At 52.8% G+C, this 22619-nt stretch overlaps 1 pseudogene; it reads right to left on the bottom strand.

The window, feature by feature from the left end:
* Positions 1-1408: 1408 nt before the first annotated feature.
* Positions 1409-22619, bottom strand: part of LOC116544824 — a 99057-nt pseudogene continuing 77846 nt past the window's right edge.

The following is a 22619-nucleotide window of genomic DNA, read 5'->3' as shown; positions in this document are numbered from 1 at the left end:
TCAGGAGGGAGAACTGCCCAGTAAGTTTTCAGAGCTAGACCCTGATCAGAAAGGGTCACAGCACCAGGGTTTACAGGAGAACGTCTGTGTTCCACCATCACTACAGATGGCAATGACCTGGAGATTCATAGGCAGCAGGGCAAGAGGGCAAGCCAAGGGCTGGGTGGCCTCCCAGGAAGGTCCCCATGACTGCCTCATATGTCAGAGTCTCCAGGGTGTGGCAGAAGGGCAGCCTGATGAGAGAAGACAGGGCTCATGACTGTTTCTCAAACCAAGTGTCTATGGAGCCTGGAAGGCATGTGCAGAAACTGTGCGTACCGCAAGAAACCAGAGGAGAGAGCGCATTCAGATCACTTTCCACAAGTTGTTCACAACGTTTACCCAACAAATAAACTTTTGTTTCAAATACGTGAGAGAGTAAAGACCAACAAGACAGAGAAAACATGCAGGCGGCCGCACAGCGTGGCTTCAGGTGCCTCTGGACAGAGCCAAGCTCCCGGACACAGCTGACGGCACATTGCTGCAATCAGCACCTGGCCCCAGCTTTTTTTTTCCTTTTTTTTTTTTTTTTTTTCTTTTTTGAGCCGGTCTCGGTCTTGTTGCCCAGGCTGGACTGCAGTGGCACGTTCTCAGCTCACTGCAACCTCTACTTCCCTAGTTGAATCGATTCTCCTGCCTCAGCCTCCTGGGTAGCTGGGATGACAGGTATGAGTCACGACACCCAGCTAATCATTTTTGTATTTTTAGTAGAGATGGGGTTTCTCCATGCTAGAACTGCTGACCTCAGGTGATCCACTCACCTCAGTCCCCCAAAGTGCTGGGATTACAGGTGTGAGCCACCATGTCTGGCCTGCACCTGGCCACAGCGTTCACTGGTGAGGCCCACTATTTCTGCCCGAAGGCTCGCACCCCCCTCAGCTCTGCAATGCCCATGCTCCAGCCAAACCCTCAGGCTAGAGGGAGACTGGAGCTGCTGTCTACGACACGCCTCAGCTGAGCTGTGCTGGGCCCCAGGGTCAGCCTGGCCCCATGCTGTCTCACTCCATTTCCACCTCCCAGAGGACAGAAAGGCTCATGCTCCCCCTCATCCTCTTCCAAGAGCCCAAAGAGGGGTGGACGCAGGAGGAAGGGCGAGTAGCAGGGGCCTGAGTGTGCACCAGGAAGTCCAGCACCTGGGTTCCTCCCTTGGGCTCCCACCTAGCAGGTGCCCTGGTGGCACGGGGCCCCAGTCACCTGGAGATGAAAGCTGGTGGACCTGCCACTGGTGGCTTCCATCAGAACGCTGTCCTCCTTCTGGGTCTGGAACATGAGCCACCACACTCCAGCCTGGGCAACAGAGCGAGACCCCATCTCAGGAAAAAAACAAACAAAAAATAAGCCTCTGGGACGAGCTGGGTGACACAGCACTTCACTTAACAGAATCCTGGAGTGCCAGGTACCAGAACTTGCAGGGAAAAATCCAGTGATCTGTGAATACAGGGCCGGAGAACATCTCTGGGTCTACAAGTCCGCCACCACAACCCTGGGGTCGGCATAGCCACTCTTGACGGATACTCAGGGGACTTAGTCTAGAAGGTTCTAATATGTCAGAGGGAAGGTACCCCAACTGTGGAGAGGAAATCTGACTCCGGCCTGGACTGAGGTCATCAGGGGACTGCACCCAGAGTGCCTGCATGGGGCCCTGCCCCGGGAAGGGCACAAGGTGGGCACGTTTGGGGGTGCAGACTCCCAGGGCCTCCCCTCCCGAGATGCTCACTTCTTGGAGCTGGTCTGAGTGCCCTGGGCAGCACAGCTGTAGTTCCTGATGTCATTTCCAAAGTGCACAGCCATGGTTGTGTCACAGTCATCCACCGTCACCATGGCCATATTCTCCCTGGACGGCCCGTGGGGCAGGCCCAGGCGGCTGATGTTGGGTTGTCAGACGAGAAAGCACAGAAGGCATCAGCGTTTTCTCCACCAGTGCTCTCGGCAGGTGCACCCAACACTTATGGAGTGGCGAGGACACGGCACAGGGCGGGCAGCACGTGGACAAGGGACAAAGAGCCCGGCCTCGTGAGTTCCCCAAACTGGCCATGCTGGGCCGCCCGGTGCCTCCTCAAGTTCGGCCTCCCAGAAACCTCAGGACGTGCCTCGTTTGGATAAAGGGCTGGTGCCAATGGAATTAATTAAGATGCGGATGCCCTGGAGTAGAAGGGCCATGATCCCAGATGACCAGCCTCCTCCTGAGAGGACAGATGCTGAGACGCAAAGGCAGGCAAGGAGAAGCCGCGTGACCATGGAGGTGGCTGTCTACAAGCCAAGGGCCACCTGGGCCACCAACAGCTAGGAAAAGGCAGAAAGGGTCCTTTCCTTGAGCCTTCAGAGGGGGCATAGCCCTGCCCATGCCGTGGCTTCAGACTTCTAAGCACCCGACTGGGAAAGGATAGTGTCTGTTTTCTGAGCCACCCTGTCCTTAGTACTTTGTGACAGTGGCCCCGGGAAATGAAGACAGCAGCTAACACCCAAGCCCTAGGGCCCCTCCTGTGAACACCTGCTTCCGCCCTTCTGGGGGTGTTCCTCCTGACCACAGCACTTGCTCAGGCTCCTGCTCCCCGACCCTGTGCTCCTACAGCACAGATACCAGGAAGCTGCTGCCCGGCCTGCAGACGACCCCACATCTCCCCTCTGAGGTGTGGAGCTCTCTGTCTGGGCCAGGAGCCCATTCCAGGGCTGGGTACAAGAGTTCTTCTGGAATCAGTGACCTGGGGTGAAACCTCTCCCTTCTCGAAGAGAATGTGGTTGCCATCCAGGGATGAGCCCGCTTTCCCTAGGCAGCCCTCACGGGTCTCACCTCCTGGTCATTCCCTTCCAGGACCTGGAGATTATCCACCCAGCCAGCCTCAGATGCCCCTCCAGCAGGAAAAGCAGTGCCAGCCCTGTACGACTCATGCTGGCTACGGAACTTAAGCACATGGGTCTCAAAGTTCCAGAAAGGTAGTTGGAGCCAGCTCCCACTGGGACAGGCGACGCAATGCCCTCCATCTGCACAGCCTGAATGACGAGACCTGCCTCCCATGGGTGGCCATGACGAGCCAGGAGGTTGCCAGGGAGGTGCCACCATGCCCACCATTGGCACACAATGTGCACCAGAGCCTCCCCTCCACCCCAGAGAGAGCCTTTTCTTCCAGTCCCAGCAGGGCCCCTCCTACCACCTGTATAAAGGATGGGTTCCATGACTCCTCTTGATAGTTCTGGGGTCAGTTTGAGTTTATAGCGTGATGCAATCTCATGCTCCTTTCTCATAACTTGGAAATAAGTTGTAAAAACATAGCATTTAGTTAAATCATCCTCAATGCCTTTTAATAGGAAAATAACCACATAGGTCAATCAAAAATAAATCTTCAGTTTTTAATAGGAACAAAGTATCTATTTGATCAGGAAAACTAGGCCGAAAGGCAGGACCCAGAAAGGAAACAGGAGCTCAGCCAGAGGGCCAAGCTGCACGACTTCAGGGGACCCTGGCCACCCAGGCAGCACCCCCTGCCTGGAGTTGTGCAGTGCGCATCCCACACAGCTGTGTGTGGCCACCCCAGCTGAGGCTTCTACTCCCCCTTATCCAATCATCTAATGTGGATGAGACTCATCACCGTACCTCAATTTCTTTCTGTGCAAGATAATGACTTACTATTAGAACACATGTCCTCTCTGTGGTACAGGGACTTTGAGGGTGGTATCAACAGAGACATATGAGTTTCCCACATGCCCTTCTCGGTAAATCCAAGGGAGGCTTCTATCATGCCTGTATCACCTTTTTCATCTTTCTTTTATACCAGCTGATGAAATCACAAGGTCTGATAAGCTGTCTCCTTAAAGATTTCACTTTTGGTTACGCAGGAGGTAGGCGAGCACATTAAAAATCATCTCTTTTCTTGCTCTGTAACACTGCCCAGTTTGGAAAATGCTGGAGGTGCCCATATGGGTGCTTCAGTGTTAGGTGCGATCCCAGGGAAAGAAGAGCCTCCCCTCACTTTGTGAGCTGCACATCTTCTTTACAACTTATAATTTACATTTTGGGGGCTGGGCGTGAGACTTCTGGAGGAAGGGCATAAATAGCATTTACACTGGGAAGGCTTTCATGAAACTAAGCCACTGCTTACAAAACTGTAGTTGTAAACTGCTGCTGGTAATCAAGGCTCAGAGCTACGGATTCAAGCAAAAACAGCAGGAGAGAGTGGCACTGACTCCTGCAAGACGCCCAGTGCTAGGACATCTGACTTCAGGCTGGCCTTCGTGAATCAGAGCAGCAGGCTTTGGTCTCTGACAGATAGCGCCCAACATGTGCTGCTGGGTTCTGACTTCAGAGAGACCCACCAGCAGCCGTCAGGTCAAAATAACAGCACTTTTGGCCAAATAGCCGAATGTTCTCAGGTAGAGAGCTGCAAGAACCAGCAGAAGGGCTGCATAGAGGAGCAGGGGACCTGTGGCATCTGAGGTCCCTGCAGCTCAGAGGAGCAATCCAGCATCCGGATGGCCCATCCCTCTCATGTTGCCCTAGAATAGGTGCTGAGTGGGGCCCTAGTGTAAAATGCATGCCTCTCAGTGAGTCTGGGCTTAACATGCATGCTGATGTCTACTCTGGTCGAGGCAAGTGTTGGGGAGGCAGGGGTGCGTGAACACGGTGCTGTGGGTGATGAGATGCACAAACGGGGTTCCCCAAAGCATTAAATGCAGAACTACCACGTGACCCAGCACCACCCCCCCCAGGCATATACTCAAAAGAACTGAAAAGAGGAACTCAAAAACCAGTTCAAAGTGTTGATAACATTACTATTTACAAGTCACAGAAGGTGGAAACCACCTAAGTGTCCATCAGTGGACGAACGGGCAAACTGTGGCCCATCCCTGCACCAGAATCCCAGCCATCGAAAGGAACGAAGCATGGACACGCGACGAATCCCAGCCACCAAAAGGAATGAAACACGGACACGTGACAATGTGGGAGCCCAGAACACACCAGGCTCTGTGAAAGAAGCCAGACACAAAAGGCTACACTTCGTGTGACTCCATTCCTATGAAATGTCCAGGACATGCAAATCTAAACATAGAGCACACAGGTGCTGCCAGGGGCTGGGGAGGAGGATGGGGAATGACTGCTAACAGCATGGGGTTTCCTTTTGGGGTGATGAAAATGCTTTTTTTGAGACGGAGTCTTCCTGTCACCCAGGTTGAGTGCAGTGGCTGGCTCACTGCAACCTCCGCCTCCTGGGCTCAAGGAAATATCCTGCTCTGCTTCCCAAGTAGCTGGAACCACAGGTGCCTACTACCACGCCCAGCTAATTTTTGTATTTTTAGTAGAGATGGGGTTTCACCATATTGGCCAGGCTGGTCTCAAACTCCTGACCTCAAGTGATCTGCCCACTTTAGCCTCCCAAAGTGCTGGGATTACAGGGCAACAGAGAGAGACTCCATCTCAAAAAAAAAAAAAAAGTTACTGTTGGTCAACTGATGGCATAAAAGTATTTTAGATTTCAGTAGAGGTGGTATGGCACAATACTTTCAGTATGCTAAATGCCACTTTAAAACAATTTTATGTTATGTGACCTTCACCTCAATAACACACATACAAAAAGATTCCTGGGTAGGCATCCTCCCCTCCCCAGCCACCTGCCACGCTCCACCTGGTAACTTTTGGGAAGATCCTTCTAATTTTTCCCTCTAACATGGGGAGAAAATGCATTATTTGGCCTTCCTGCTGTGTGGCTATTAGTGATAAAACGCAGTCAGAGGGCGACTCATTCTCCCTGAGGGGTCAGGAGATGCATGGACAGTGGCACAGGCGGCTTGAATGGGGATGAGTGAAGACAACAGCAGGTGTGTGTGCCCTGGGCTCAGTCGTCCATTTCTGTCAAAGGAAGACAAAAGCCCATCTCTGCTGAAAGGCTGGCACAGAGCATGAGGAGGAAGCAGAGAGACTGCCAGCAGTAACAGCTCCAGACTTTGGAGTGGTGCGTCCACCTCCCTCCGAGTTGCACAGAGAGAAAGCAACTCAAGCTGCTTCTGCAGAACACTAGCGTGGAGGTTTCCGGCCAGAAAAGCATGTGGTGGCTTGGCTGGGTACAGGTCGGGGCGGGATAAGGAATGAGACAGATGAACCGCCCCTCACATTTCTAAAAGAAATTTTTAAACTTTGCCACTTATTTATGCAAAAGAAAAAGCATGGGAATGAAGGGAGCCAAATGGTTGTATCTGAGTTTTCCTCAATTCTTGTGTTGAAAGGCTCTGGGCCAGCATGATGGAGGCACCAGTGCCCTGGCACCTGCCCTTCCAGGGCTCAGCTGGGTCATGCACAGCAGCCAGCCAGGCCCAGAAGTCACCCCCTCAACCCCTGCACCAATGCCTCTTGGAGGAAAGGCCTCAATTCCCAGGCCTTGCTTTGAGGACGTAAGGCTCAGTAGCCAGGCCTGGTTGCTCAGGCCAACCAAGGCAGGTGCCACACACAGTAACTGGAGACGCACGCAACAGGGCCTGTCCACGGCACCTCTGCACCCCTCAGCGGGCAGCCCTGGCCAGCACAGGCTCCCGGGGGCAGGCAGAAACAGAGCTAGGAAGGAAAGCCCACATGCTCACTCCTACTGCCACCTGAGAAAAAACCTACGGTGCCACTGAGCATGGCAAGGAGCAGCCCAGAGGCGCCAAGCTGTGCAGATCCAGATTCCTGCTCAAGGAGTCATCCCTGGGGTTCAGTCCCTTTTTATTTTCCTTCAGGGTATTTTCTTCCCTCATTCAGGCCCTCCCTCTTGGCTTCCACTCAGCCACTCTACGCAGTGCAGGGAGTTTTTGTGTGTGTGTGCACAAAAACGTTCGGTCCTTACGAAGTGCTCACATTTCTCCAGCCTTTTAACCTGCTACAGATGATCCTGCATCAGGAGGCTGTGGGGGGATGATTTCAATGCCAGGGGAGGTGGTAGGGGAAGGCAGTGCAGGGGTGGGAGGGGCACGTCTAGGAAATGAATGAACTCATAATCTGTGTCAGAAATGATTAACCAATGTTCATATCAAAGAATTCACAGACGACTGGACCTCAGGAATGTCTGTGCAGAGCCGAAGGGCAGCGGCAAACGTTCCATGCTGTCATTTCTCAAGATGACGAGGTTCAGACCTGACCAGCCAACAGCTGCCCCAGGAAACGTGGGCAAGACCCTGTGCCAGTTCTGGCAGGAAGACGACCAGCCCACCCTTGGAGGGAGCCGTCACGGTTCTCTGAAGCTGCCTGGGAAAGTGGTGGGCACGGCCACGAGGAGCAGATTCAGGAAGACGCACCCATCCAACAGGACTTTGCCAGAAGGCAAACCTTAGACCAAGCTGCTACTTCCTGGGAAACCCCACACCCCTAGGCAGGTAACAGGATGGTGCTCTAGCTGGGTAGCCACCCTCTACACAGGTGCTGCCAGCTGCCTCTGATGACCTGGCTTGAGGGTGCAGCATCCCCCCCAGGGCTATGAGCAGCAAGCTGCTGTCTGGGAGCTAGACTGAGCCACGGGGCCACAAGGTAGGATGGGTGGCTCTATGCTATCCCAGGTTGTAGGGCGACTTCAAGTTCCTCTGCCCAGCTCTGGCTGAGGGGGGCAGGTTCTCCTGAATCCCTCAGCTGCCAGGGACCTGAGGCAGACAACATACTCTCTGAATAGCCTAGGCAGACTCTTCTAGAAAGTGGGTAGATGCATAGCTGTGATCTCTAGGGCAGTTTGGGAACAAAATGAAAGAATGGATCTGAACTCTGTGCAGCATCTGAGTTGGCACGGCTGATGCCACCATCATCCTCATTACCAACTCAGGGTCCCGCTGGGCAGGCCCGAGGCCGGCAAAGGCTCCCAGGACAGCAGTGTCCACCGCCTCAGATGAGCTTGCTTAAAGGCAAGGGTTCACATCCCACCCCGACTGGGGAAAGTCACATGACTTCCCTGCATACCAGGACTTGCTGTACAATGGGGGGTAAAATAGCACCTTCTCATGGGGCAAAATGAATGGTATGTGTGAATTGCTTGCAGCCATGCCTGCTATTTTTATTTCTCAAAAAGATGAGAAAAAAAGCAAAATAACGTGCAAGTGGTTTGTTCTCTCAGGTTTTGCAGTTTTAGTACTTCCCAATATTAAAACAACATAACCTAGAGGCTGAACGTGGCAGCTCACGCCTGTAGTCCTAGCACTTTGGGAAGCCAAGGTGGGCGGACCACTTGCGGTCAGGAGTTTGAAACCAGCCCCGCCAACATGGTGAAACCCCCATCTCTACTGAAAAAATGCAAAAAGAATTAGCCAGGCATGGTGGTAGGAGTAATCCCAGCAACTTGGGTGGTCAAGGTGGAGAGCTGCTTGAACCCAGGAGGGGGAGGTTGCACTGAGCTGAGACTGTGCAACTGCACTCCAGCCTGGCGACAGACTCCACCTCAAATAGATAAATAAATACATAAATACATAATATAATAAAATAATAAAGTTGACTCCGACATCTTCAAAGAGAAAAGCAATTAAGCAGCTCATGCAATCAGCATCCCTGCTGAATCCGCAGGCTCTCCTCCAGGAGCTGAGACACAAAGCCACCAGCAGCTCGGAGTTCTGTCCTGGGCACGCCATTTCTTCCATGTATTCAACGATCCAAGAAAGTAATGGGCAGAGCTACTAGGCTTACGGTGGGAGCATTACAAAAGCTTTCAACAAATGTCAGAATCTACTGGTCACCTAGAGATTCTAAAAAAAATCACACCAAAGCCTTCTATTTCTCAGGCAAGGGAGTCTAACACCAGTTTCCCAGACAAGTCTGGCCAAAGACAAAAGTGAGGCGCTCTGTGCTTTCCCGCTGGACGTAGAGTACTTTTAGAAATGCAAGAGCTGTGGGTCCAGAGGCAGGCGTCCCCTGTGTGCAGCACTGGACAGAGTTAAGCTCCTCCTACATGGTTCCATGATCCCCACGGTAATTAATTTCATTCTGGAAATGATCCAACAGAGCACTGTGCCAGCCCCCACTGAGCCAGACCCTTCACCAAAGCCCCCAGTTCCATAGGAAGAAGCCAGGAGCATCTCAGTCCCGCCCCTCTGGGTCCCAGCCATCAGGACCGGGTCCCCTCCACAGCCTGGCTGCTCCCTGAGGTGTTCTGGGAGTCTGGGAATTATATGGATTTGCTTGGGGGGGGGTCTTCTTGCCAAAGACAAATGAAGGGCCAAAATGCAGTAAGATACAGCACCTTCCTGGAAAGCAGCATGTTCCTTCTCTTAGGGGTTTTATAGACCAAAAACTGCTTGTACAAAAACTGTTGAGGGGCCCTCAAGCACCCAACAAGAAGCTCATTCATGTTCCTTTATGGGTGGGAGACATTCAAATCCTGCCGCTGCTCCCAACTGGAGAAATCCCAACGGGAGACACAGGGAGGGGCACGTGCTGCTCAGCTGCAGCCTCCTGGGGCCTCCTCCTTATAAGCACAGAGATGGGGTGCCTGGGGTGGGGCCTCTGAGCTCAGCTCCCACAACATGGTAGCCTGAGTGTCCCAGTAAAAACAACACAAAGCTTCAGGAAGGACGGCAAGCAGGCTACAGTTCACCCCTCAAAAATGACTCTTCTGAGCAAAGAGAAAACGCTTACCAGAAATGTGCACATTCACCCACTCACACTCGCATGTGTGCACTCCCACACACTCATATGCGTGCTCAGACCCACATGTGCACACTCACCACTCACTCAAATGTGCCCTCACCCACGTGCACACACACGAACATTCATGCTCACGTGCACACTTACACTCACACGGGCATACTCACCCACATTCACACCCACACATGCACTCCACTCAAATGTGCATTCACTCACATTCACATGTGCACTTATTCATATGCTCACCTGTGCACTTACCCACATATGCACTTGCACACTCCCTTGTGCACTCACCCACAATCATGTGCACACTCAAACCCACATGCGCGCTTACCCCCACTCAAATGTGCCCTCAGCCAACACGTGCACTCACACTCACCTGTGCACTTACCCCGCTCATGTGCATACTCATCCACATTCACACTCACACACGCAGTCACCCAAACTCAAATGTGCACCCACCCACACATTCATATGTGTACTTATTCACTCACATGTGCATTTACCCACACACATGCACACTCACCCGCTCACACACACTCACCATATGCACATATATGCACTCACCCACTTGTGAACTCACACGTGCACGTTTACCCACATGTGCATGCTGACCTGCACTCAAATGTGCACTCACCCACACACATTTACACACATACTTATACACATGTGCACACTCACCTACACACGTGTGTACTTGCCCACTCGCCCAGGTGCCCACTCGCCCAGGTGCACACCCACTCACATGCTCACTCACCCATGTGCACTCACCCACTTGTGCACACATACATGTGGGCACACATGCTCACCCATACTCACGTGCTCATGTGCGCTTCCACAGTATACTCAACTGTGCACACTATGATCACACAAAGCCATGGCCTGCTCCTGTTAAGACCTAATAGTCCCCTCTCTGTCCTCGATCTGGGCCCCTAGGACCTTCTGCCTCCTGTGGTCAGTCCTCCACCTCCTCTCCCACTGATGACCTTTCTGACCAGCCTCCCCTGGTCTGCAGGCTGCTGAGGGATGACATGGTCAGAATCCATGTGATAAGGTGAAGATGGGGAGAACACTGAATTAGGGGAGAGAGCACAGAAGTGTTTGGAAAAGATGGAGAAGGTGGGGGACAGTAATAGTCACAGCAGGAAAACAGGCGACAGCCATGAGACGGCACGTCTGAGAGCAGCAGATACATGAGTGGGTGAGAGATGCTGGGTCCGTGGCGCCGCCGAACCCAAGCCTGCCCATCGTCTACTCTGTGCCTCAGTTTCCTCATCTGTGAAACAGCAACAGTATCTCCTTCTCCGGAAGCTGACATGAGGATCACGTTGGGGATACATGTGAGACTGGCACAAGACAGGACATCAGCCAGTGCCCGTCAGCCACCACTGCCTTCCCTACCAAGGTGTTGGGGGGCACAGGCAGGAAAGGCTGTGAGCCCAGAGGGAGGAAGGCAGCCATGGCCAGCGCATCTCAGAGCCCCGGTAGTGAGGGGGCGGGTGGGCTAGGAAGGATGGGGGTGAGACAGAGGCTGCCGGAGGAGAGTGGCCACGACGCCAGACAGGAAGCAAGCGCAACCGGGTGTGAAGCTGAGAGCGGCCCCAGCCCCGGAGCAACTTTCCAGGTCAGGGCTCTGGAACATAAAGGCCCAGGGCGGGGCCGTGCTTGCCCCCGGGAATCGCCATGTTTCCATAGCAGGTGACTTTCTACCATCTGACCTGGTCCGTGTTTGGGAATGGAAACTAAGCCACTTATCTCTTTCTACCACATCATACCCCAGCAGCTGGGCATCCTCCGCCCGCTTTTCCCTATGTTGCCATGCTGACCTTGAACTCCTGGGCTCAAGCAGTCCTCCCACCTTGGCCTCCCAAAATGCTGGGATCACAGGCCTGATCCACCCCGCCCAGCTTAAAAGTTACTTTCATGAAACTTTCTATTTTCAGACAATTTTACATCCACATGCAATTGTAAAAAACAGTACAGAGGGATCCCATGTACGCCTTACAGTTTCCATGCCAGGGAAACACCCTGCAAAAAGATAGTGTAGTATCAAACCCAGGTACTGACACTGACACAGTCTAGTTGGAGACAGAACATTCCATCACTGCAAGGACCCTGCCTGTCACAGCCACACCCACTCCCCTCCTGCTCTCAGCCCAACCCCAGGCAACTACCACTCTGTTTTCCATTGTTATCATTTTGTCATATTAAGAATGTCATACAGGCCAGACGCAGTAGCTCACGCCTGTAATCCCAACACTTTGGGAGGTCAAGGTGGGTGGATCACCTGAGGTCAGGAGTTTGAGACCAGCCTGACCAACATGGCAAAACTCCATCTCTACTAAAAATACAAAATTAGCTGCCGTCGTGGCGCATGCCTCTAATCCCAGCTACTTGGGAGGCTGAGGCAAGAGAATCGCTTGAATCTGGGAGATGGAGGTTGCAGTGAGCCAAGATTGTGCCACTGCGTTCCAGTCTGGGCTATAAGACAAAATTTGGTTAAAAAAAAAAAAAAAAAACCAGAATGTCATACAAATGGAATCACATAGTATGGTCCCTTTGGGGGTTGTCTTTTCCCACTCAGCAGAGTGAGAGGTTGTTTGGTGCATCAATAGTTCATTCCTCTTTACTGCAAAGTAGTATTCCCTGTTCCATGGTATGGACACACCAGTTTGTTTAACCATTCACCCAGTGATGGCCATCTGGGCTGTTTCCCATTTGGGGATATTAGGAAAAGCTGCTGTACCCCTTGTGTGCAGGTTTCTACATGAACATGAGTCCCATCTATATTCATGTGGTGATTCTGTTTAGGCTGTCTTCATCTGGTATTGGAATGAGGGTAATACTTCACAAACTGAACTGGGAAGTGCTGCATATTTTTTGGAAGAGACGGTGCCAGAATTGGTGTAATTCTTTAAATATTTGTTAGAATTCTCTTATGAAACCATCTAGGCCTGGAGATTTCCTTTTTGGGAATGCTAAATTACAAATTCCATTTCCTCAACAGATATACAGCCATTCGAATGATTGATTTCATCTTTGGTGAGCTGTGGTAGTTTGTGTTTTCTGAGGAGTTGGTCTGTGTATCTGAGTTTTAAATGCACACGTGTAGAGTTGTTTTATTATTCCCTTGTTACCCCTTTTAATGTCTACAGAGCCGATTTTATTCTTAATATTGGTAATTTGTCTTCTTTTTTTTTTTTTTTTTTTCTGAGACAGAGTTTCGCTCTTGTTACCCAGGCTGGAGTGCAATGGCGCGATCTCCGCAACCTCCGCCTCCTGGGTTCAGGCGATTCTCCTGCCTCAGCCTCCTGAGTAGCTGGGATTAGAGTCACGCGCCACCATACCCAACTAATTTTTGTATTTTTAGTAGAGACGGGGTTTCACCGTGTTGACCAGGAGGGTCTCGAGCTCTTGACCTCGTGATCCACCCGCCTCAGCCTCCCAAAGTGCTGGGATTACAGGTGTGAGCCACCGCGCCCGGCCCCTCTTTTTTTTCCCCTCATCACTCATGCTAGAATTTTTTTGCCCCTCTTTGAGATGATTTTGTTAATCTTCTTAAAGAATCAGCTCTTTGTTTCACTGATTTTCTCTATTGTTTTGCTGTTTTCAATTTCACTGACTACTGCTCTTATCTTTATTATTTCCTTCTTTCTGCTGGCTTTGGGTTTATTTTGTTCTTCTTATTCTAGGTTCTTGAGGTAGAAGCTTAGATTATTCATTTCAGACTTCCCCATTTTCTAATTTAAGTATTCAGTGCTATGAATTTTCCCGTCAGCACTGCTTTAGCTGAATCCCACAGCTTTTGATATTTCTGATTTTTGTTCCCTTTAAATTTGTTTTAAAAATCTTCCTTTTCTCCTTCCTCCCTTCTTTTATGAATAATGAAATATTTCAGTCAAGTCTCTATGCAGACCTGTCTCCAACTGCTGCAGTCAACTGGTACAGTCAGGGCTGAGTGAGACACAGCAGCAAGGCTCAGGAAGGGGCAGCTTGGAAGGGGACAGCCACGGAGGGGAAGCCAGGAAGGGGGCTGAGTGAAGCTGTGGCCTGGTGGGGTTGACAGGTTCTTTAAATAATCAAAGGTTGAGAAAAATCACTAACTATACTGAGGAGGATGAGAACAAGGTTTCTAACTAACAAGGAGTTACAAACACAGAAGAGGGAAAAAAACAAAAACGAACTCTCACTATGGCTGCTGTAATGAAATACCAGAGGCTGCATGGCTTGTAAAAAACACATATCTGTTTCTCACAGTTGATGCCAGTCAAAAATAAAAGTGCTGGCAGATTCAACATCTGGTGAGGGTCCACCACCTGGTTCCTAGAACAGCACCTTCTTGTCACACCCTCACATGACAGAAGGGGTAGGGGCAGTCTTGGGCCTGTTTTTCTTTTTTTTTTTTTTTTTTTTTTTTGAGATGGAGTTTGCTCTTTTTGTCCAGGCTGGAGTGCAATGGTATGATCTCAGCTCACTGCAATCTCTGCCTCTGCCTCCTGGGTCCAGGTGATTTTCCTGCCTCAGCCTCCCAAGTAGCTGAGATTACAGCCACCAAGTCCAGCTAATTTTCTACGTTTTTAGTAGAGACAGGATTTCACCCATGTTGGCCAGGCTGGTCTTGAACTTCTGACCTCAGGTGATCTGCCCACCTTGGCCTCCCAAAGTGCTGGGATTACAGGCATGAGCCACCATGCCTGGCCTGGGCCTCTTTTATAAGAGCATTTATTCCACTCATGGGAGATCCTGATCACCTCCCAAAGGCTCTACTCCCTAATACTATCACCCTGGGGTGAGGATTTCAACATATGAATTTGGGGGTGCTATGGTCTGAAGTGCCCCCCCAAAGTTCATGTGTTGAAACCTCATGGCCAATGGGATGGTATCAAGAGATGGGGCCTTTGGGAGGTGGTGAAGTCACGAGCATGGGCCTCCTAAGGATGGGATATGGGCTCAATAGAAGGGCCCATGGGAGTGAGTCCCCTCTCTTCCATTCTTCCACCATTCGAGGACACTGGACACTGCCATTTATGAGGAATGGGCCTTTGCCAGGCCCCAGACCTGAAAGTGGCTCAGGCTTCCAGCATCCAGGACTCAGAGAAAGCAACCTCTGTGGTTCAGAGGGACCCAGCTTCGGGTGTTCTGTTACAAAGCAGCACAAATGATCTGGGATGGGATCAGGAGGACGTGAATGTGCAGAGCATAGCAAATTCAGCAGAGCTTCAGTGAAGTTCATGGCTTTCCATAGGCAGTGATAGATCAATATGAAAACAATATGAATTTAAGTATGTGTGTGTGTATGTATGTACTCATACATACACACAGATGTCTCTGTCCTAGCCCTGCCCAGTAAGAGAGACTGGGAGTGAGACACCACAGGGCAATGAGCACACCAGGCACCCACATATGGATTGCTAAATGTCACCTTCCACTAAAATAACCAGGCTCCAGGTGGGGCGTGGTGGCTCACACCTGCAATCCCAGCACTTCGGGAGGCTGAGGCGGGTGGATCATGCTAACATGGTGAAACCCCATCTCTACTAAAAATACAAAATATTAGCTGTGCGTGGTGGCACACACCTGTAGTCCCAGCTACTTGGGAGGCTGAGGCAGGAGAATCCCTTGAACCCAGGAGGTGGAGGTTGCAGTGAACCAAGATGGTGCCAATGCATTTCAGCCTCAGCAGCAGAGTGAGACTCCATCTCAAAACAAACAAAAACAACAGCAACAAAACACCAGCCTGAAACAAGCGTCTAGGTGGAAGCCCTTGAGTTTTTGGAACATCTGCAGAAACTAAGAAGCTCTGTTCCCCAGGGTGCTCTTGTGAGTGGTGGCCACATCTCATTCTCCTTGGGACTTTGGGGTTTAATGTGCAGCACAGACCCAAGAGGTCTGGAATGACCCGACAAGCAACAGGTGAGCAATCCCTACTGACAGTGGGACCTAGGGGTCACCTCAACTCCATGGGAACCTCAAAGCACTTAGATTCTCTGCTCAACAGAAGCAGAGGCCGGTCATTGAGAGGAGGTTTGCTACAACCGGAGCTCATGCTGTCTTTATAAAACCGCTTTCTGTGATGTGCCAAAGGCAGCCCCCGTGCCATCTCGGAATCACCAGAACCAGAGGAAGCCAATTGCCGAGGCAGGGACCCAAGGACTCCAGCAGCCAGCTTGGGCACGGGGCTTCACCACGTGTGGTCTAGCCACATGTGGCCACTGCAGCCAGCACAGCACCATCCCGGCCAGGTGACAGACACTGAGTGCCCCCTGAAGAACACCTGCCATCTGTGTGGCACCTGTTGCCTCAAGGCCTAGCCCTGGGTCTCACATCTCCATCTGAGGCCACTGGGGCTCCCTCTCAGCTGAGCTCTCATCTCACTAGCCCAGTGGTTCTCATCCACAGTACAACCTCAGGGGCAAGACAATGATGCAGACCTCTTGGCCGTCAAAACTGGGTTTGGGGCAGAGCTGGAGTCTAGTGGCCAGAGACCAGGAACACTGCCCAGAACAGGCTTCACAATGAACGATCATGGTCCCCATGGGGCAGCAGCATCTAGGCAGAGGATCCCAGCATGGCTGCTCCCACGTCCCTGTTTCGTGCGGACTCTCCCAGCAGTTCTGGCCCTCCTGGCGCCACCTCCCCGCCTCACCTGACAGCTCACTCACTGAGGCTCCACCGAGCCACACTGCCTGATGTCCCTGCCTCACCAGCTGGCCAGGAGGTCGTCCTGCAGGCTCTGGGCAGGCTCACCTGGCTTTGGAAGATCTCCAGGCCAGGTGGGCATGAGCCACCCTTGCTTCGCCAGGGCCCTATTAAACATCTTGCTGGCATGTCTGTGTCCCTGGCCCTGCTGGGAGCTCCTGGAGCAAGGTGAGGTCTAAACATGATTCCCACAGGTAGCCCCAGGGAAGCACTGTCCACTCAGTGAGGCACCGAGGGTCTCTGTCCTTCCAGACAGCCCCTTCCCAGCACTGTCTCCAAGGGGAATAAGCCTCTCCCCAAATCTCCCAAAAACCAAGGATGCCAAGGGCGACCAAAGGAACAGCAAACACTTAAATCTCATGAGGGCAAAACCTGAATCTCAAGTTGGAAGAACGTTTTCCATCAGGCATGTTCGCCCCTTTGGAAGTTGTGGTGGAGACACCTTCATGTCAACCTTGGGGGGAAAACAAACCACGCCTGGGATGAAGCAATGATTGAAAATGCCCCACTCAGCCCCAAGACTCCCAGGGCGGTTGTGGGAGCAGGGGCTGTGTTGTTTCATCTGCGCCTGGTGGAGCTCCGCACGAACATACAAATGCCTGCCTTTGAAAAGACCTTCCTGGAGAAACATTCGACTCCAAAGCACCCTTTGGTTTTGCTGAAGGTGAATTAGACCAATAAACCGTCTAGTCTAAGATGTCATCAAGCAGAAAGGAAAAACAAACAGACTCTGCCTGCCCCCTAGCTGGGAGGGCTCCCTGCCCCATGGCTTCTGGTGGCTTTGGACAGCAGGGAGCCAGATGGGAGGAGAGAGCAAGGAAGGGGAGGGGTGTCGGGAGGGCCCCAGGCTAGCTATGCCCCTCCCAGGTGGTCTGTGCCCCTCTCCTGTGGCTTCTGACCATGACCCCTTCTTTCCTGGCTCCATCCTGCCCTTTCCCTTGATGCTCCAGGAGTAAGGGCTGTCACAGCTCTGCCAGCACTGCCTCCAGCCCTGGGTCCCACACCGCCCCCCAAGGATGCCCCACGCCCTGCCCAGCCCTTTGTAAACAACCCTTCCAGGGTTGGTCCCACTGGAGCACCCCAGGCCCTGGGCACTGGCGGACGGAGGAAGGATCCCTGAGGCGTCTCCCACAGGTTGCACATGGACACAGTTCAGGAGGCCATTCCTATAGGTGACAGCCAGGAGGTCATACTCAGACCTGAAATGCAAGTGGCCCATGCCTCAGAGACACAGCCACTTCAGAGGGCGGGGGACAGACAGTGAGACTGGAGAGGCGGGTGGGCAGCGGTGCAGTCCCCACCAATGCTTCCACCCTCGCCAGACTGCCACATGCCGAATCTTTTCAAATATGTTTTCTTAATCATCCCCCGAAATACAAAAACCAAAACCAGTGAGGTGGTAAGGCAGGTGAATGAAGCATGCTGGGAAAAGAACACGGCTGGGGTGGGGTGGGGGGTGACCCATCACATTAGCCGAGGCAGGTGGGGACCCATGTGCAGGGGGGTTCACTCGGCCATGTCACCCACTGCCCTCGAGACCACGCTTGTAGCTCCAGCCCTGAGCCCCTCTCACCTGGCCATGGTCCTGGACACCCCTCATCATCCAGCCACAACACCTTCTCCCCGAGGGGGTCCTCTCCCACCCTGAGCCAGTTCTCTTCCCCTAAACTTTCCCTGGTGGCCCAAGGTTACCCCCAAGGTGGCTGCTGGAGGATGGGACCAGGAATGACACTGGATACAAAGTGGAGGCCCAGAGAGGAGAGGAACCAGCCCCAGAGGCTTGTCTTCCTGACCTCAGGCGGGCCCCTGCCACCCCTCCAGGCCCCCACACCACTCACAACCTGACTGGTCCTGCCCGGCTCAGGCACACTCCAGAGGAGTCCCCTACACCTGCATTTGTCAGAGCCGCCACTCCGAGACCAAGGCACGGAGCAGCGGGGCCGCCTCTCCCACAGGCAGAAGCTCATGATCCCAGCAAACACATTCCCAAGTGTGTGGCCCCATCAGACCTCCTAATGGATGCCTAAAGACATAGTAAAAACCTGTTGGTTTCCTTCATCAATAACTTCAGGCAAGAGAGAGAAACATCCAGTGCTCGCAGGAAAGGCCTAATCCCCACAGGGGACTTTGCTCAGGCACCGCTGAAAGGACCCCGCCTTAGACACGGAAGCTGTGAAGACTCTAATCCACCGTCCTCTGTTTATCTTCCTAAGTGAGGCCCCACTCCTCTGGGACAGTGCAGGTGGTGTCCTGCATGGGGACTTTGCTCCTCTGAGCACCTGGAAGGGGGCGGTGGCAGGCAGGCCCCAGTGAACACTGTGTCCAGAGCCAGGGTGAGTGTAGACAGAGGTGGCAATGGTGGCATCTTGCCCCCAATACCCTCCACAACTGTGGACACACTGCTGTTTCTGCCATCGGCAGAGGATGATGATTCCGGGGTGATGGACACTGATGGGGAGACCAAGGCTGACTCAACCTCCTCTTAACCACCCCATCCCTGGGAAAAAACGTTCATCGCTGGACTTGGTTTTCTGATCACACAGGAAGGAAAATGCACCACCTACACCCCATGCTTCCCTGACAATGGGGCACGGTCTCCAGGGTCCCCTGTGGCCCAGCCCTCAAGAAGCACCACCCTAGGGGGCATTGAGCTCTGGTGTCCAGCCCTGGTTGGCTACAAGGGCACAAGAGGAAGGGCCAGGGGGTCAGAGTAGGCAGCACCAGGCATCAGGACACAGGGGCCACCGTGCAGCTTGCCCAGGTGAACGCACTTCACACTGGCCAGCACTGCCCCCACAGCCACAGGACAGCACTATGTCAAGAAGAGACTTGGTCTTTGAAATGGACAGTGGCGGGACAATGGCAGCAAACAGATCCACATCTGCAAGGCCCACTCTTTTCCGCTTGCTCAGCCCTGACCCCCCACCCCACCAGCCCCTGCACCTCTGTCAAGCACACGGTTCTCCATCCCTCAGCCAGGCCCCACTAGGGGTAACATCCAATGCGCTGCAGCCCAGACCCCACCCAGGCACCTGCCAGCCCTCTTAATATCCCCCCAAATCCCAAGCAGGCACTCAGCTCCCAAACCCCACCAGCACCTCCTGTCTGCTCTCGTCCCAAATGAGGCTCGAGCTCCGCCTGCCGTGGGCCGGCACTGATGGGACAGAGGGCAAAAACCAGGGCCGCTGTGACGGTGACCACTACTCGGAGCCTGTGCGGCCTGCCTGGGAGATGGTGGGACGTTCAAGGCAGATGTGAGGGGCGGGCTGGGGAGGCAGAGGGACAGCAGCGGCCAGCAGGGAAAGGAGCGTGGAAGCCGGTGGAGGCGGCGTTGCAACCCCAGGCCCAGTGGCTGGACCCCAACTGCTGGTGAGTCGAAGCCAGGTGCAGTGGCAGTGAAAGAAGGAAGCCGCTGTCTCCACAGAACTGGCTCAATTCTCACGGAGGACAGAGGAGCCCTCGTCTGCCAGCCAAGCTTAGGCCCTGGCCTTGTGGAAGCCTGAGAAGGGGGTGCAGGGGGCATGGCTGGGCTCCAGGATGGGCTGGTGAGATCAACACAGGCCCATGACCAAGCAGGGGCACACCCTGGAAGCTTCCCAAGGAGAGAAAGGGGGTTTGCAAAGTAAAAGCCATGAAAACGACAGCATTTTGATGCAAAAGCCAGCAACTCGTGCCCTTACAAGCCAAGGAACAATAACATAAAGTGAAACCGAGACCACGCAGCCTTCCCAAATACATCCAGGTAATGTGGACAATTTTGGCTATGGAGCCATCTGAATGGCCTGGAGTTTTAGCCACTAGTAAAGACTCTGGCCAAGGTGGCTGCAAATGAATAAGCCTTTCTATGTCCCTACCCCAGCACAGGTGATCTCCGGGGTCCCTGTGTCCCTCCCCTGTCCAGAGCTCCAGGTGGGACTCTGCCCCTTGCACAAGGCTCAGGTGTGTGGACACAGGCCTCCACAATGTGCATTTCCTAAACCACTCTTTCCAATAGCACATTTACAAAAAAATTCAGAGTATGAACATCTTAAGACAGAAAACTCAGGGCTATTTTTTAAACAGAGTCTCACTCTGTCGCCCAGGCTGGAGTGCAATGGTGTGACCTCGCCTCGCTACAACCTCCGCCTCCCAGGTTTAAGTGGTTCTCCTGTCTCAGCCTACTGAGTAGCTGGAATTACAGGCATGCGCCACCACGCCCGGCTAATTTTTGTATTTTTAGTAGAGACGGGGTTTCACCATGTTGGCCAGGCTGGTCTTGAACTCCTGACCTCAGGTGATCTGCCCACCTCGGCCTACCAATGTGCTGGGATTACAGGCGAGAGCCACCACGCCCGGCCCCAGGGCAACCTCTTGAGCCGTCCTGGTGCCGGGGGAGGTGGGGGGGCCCATCCTACCTTGTTGTAGTACTGCACCTGCACTGAGTGCCACTGCCCGTCACTCACACCGCCAGGAACCTTCGGAGCCACTGTTGTCGTTGTCTTACCTGCATGGTGGGGGTGAGACCCAGAGAGAACGCAGAGGTTGGTGAGGCTTCCCAGGGACCGAGGACTGGGCTGTGAGGCTGCAGGTGGCCAGGGAGACAGGAGCACATGGCCACGTCCTTCCTCCCCTCCCCATGACACCATGGTGGGAGGCACCCACCGCTCTATCCTTTTTCTTTTCTGGTTACAAAAGTAATTCTTGTTCCTCTTTTCCAGTTTTATTTTTGAGACAGAGTCTCTCTCTGTCGACCAGGCTGGAGTGCAGTGGCGTGATCTTAGCTCACTGCAGCCTCTGCCTCCTGGATTCCAGCAATTCTCCTGCCTCAGCCTCCTGAGTACCTGGGATTATAGGCATGCGCCACCGTGTCCCGGCTAATTTTGGTATTTTCAGTAGAGATGGGGTTTCACTATGTTGGTCAGGCTGGTCTCAAACTCCCGACCTTGTGACCTGCCTGCCTTGGCCTCCCAAAGTTCTGGGATTACGGGCATGAGCCAGTGCACCCAGGTCTTGTTCCTGTTTCCTAAATATAAAAATGTGTAAACACGGGAAGCTCCTCTGTTCGTACTAGCAGTAGTCATGCCTACACCGTAGCAGGGGTCGAATCCTTTTCCCATGCATTGCATCAATGTAGACAAAATCATCAAAACGCATTCCCCTTTAGGTCCAATCACATAAATGTCATCTCAGGTTTTTAACAATTTTTAAACCCTGTAACTCATCCTATCGTGAGGTTGCGCACTCGTCTCTTGTGCATCTCTGCTTCAGGGTGTTTGTCGCTTCCACCCCTCCAGCTTCTGCTGCAGTGGGGTGGGCAAGACCCCTTGGCGATTCCGGGGCACAACCCCAAGTCAGCAGCAGCTGGGAGGAAGGAGCTTCAGGGGCACCAAAGACCAGGTGCAGTTGGTACCAGGTCCTGGACAGGGAATGCCATCTCCAGGGAACCAGAAGTTCTGGAAACAGGGGTGTGGGTCTTGGGACCCTGGCCAGAGGAATAGCCTAATCCCACCTCACAGAGCCTGGAGGGCCATGGCCACCTCTCCCACTGTGGTCGGCTGCTGTTCTGGGTCCCTCCCTTTCTTCATTGCACACAGAAAACCAAGCTCCACCCTCTACTATCACACATGGGTCGTTTAACATGGGCCAGGGTCCTAGAGATGGAAGCACCTCTGAGCCATCTTGGAGAACTTCCGGGTGAAGGAGGAGATGGCAGAATTCACTCCTAAAAATCAAGAGTGCCAAGTTGGGTGTGGTGGCTCACACCTGTAGTCCCAGCACTTTGGGAGGCCAAGGTGGATGGATCCCTTGAGGTCAGGAATTCAAGACCAGCCTAGTCAACATGGTGAAACTCCGTCTCTACTAAAAATACAAAAGTGAGCCATTCGTGGTGAAATGTGCCTGTATTTCCAGCTACTCGAGAGGCTGATTCATGAGAATCGCTTGAACCTGGGAGGTGGAGGACGCAGTGAGCTGATATTGCACCACTGCACTCCAGTCTGGGGGAAAGAGTGAGACTCTGTCAAAACAAAAACAATAAAAACCTCATGCGTGCCAGAAAAAAACAGAGATACACCCATTGGTAATTTGGAGAAATGTTCTTTTCTAACAACTGGAATAACATGCTTAATGGCCTTGTCAATATTTTTTTCTTAAAGAGATGGGGTCTCGCTATGTTGCCCAGGCTGGTCTTGAACTTCTGGGCTCAAGCAAGCTGCCTGCCTTGGCCTCTCAAAGTGCTGGGATTACACGCATGAGCCACCTTGCCTGGCCAGCCTTCTCTCTCTCTCTCTCTCTCTCTCTCTCTCTATATATATATATA

The sequence above is a fragment of the Sapajus apella genome, unplaced genomic scaffold (assembly GCF_009761245.1).
Source record: "Sapajus apella isolate SASKATOON/1434 unplaced genomic scaffold, GSC_monkey_1.0 scaffold232, whole genome shotgun sequence".
Lineage (NCBI taxonomy): Eukaryota > Metazoa > Chordata > Mammalia > Primates > Cebidae > Sapajus > Sapajus apella.
The sequence above is the reverse complement of the archived record's forward strand: the minus strand, read 5'-3'. Positions and strand labels throughout refer to the sequence as shown.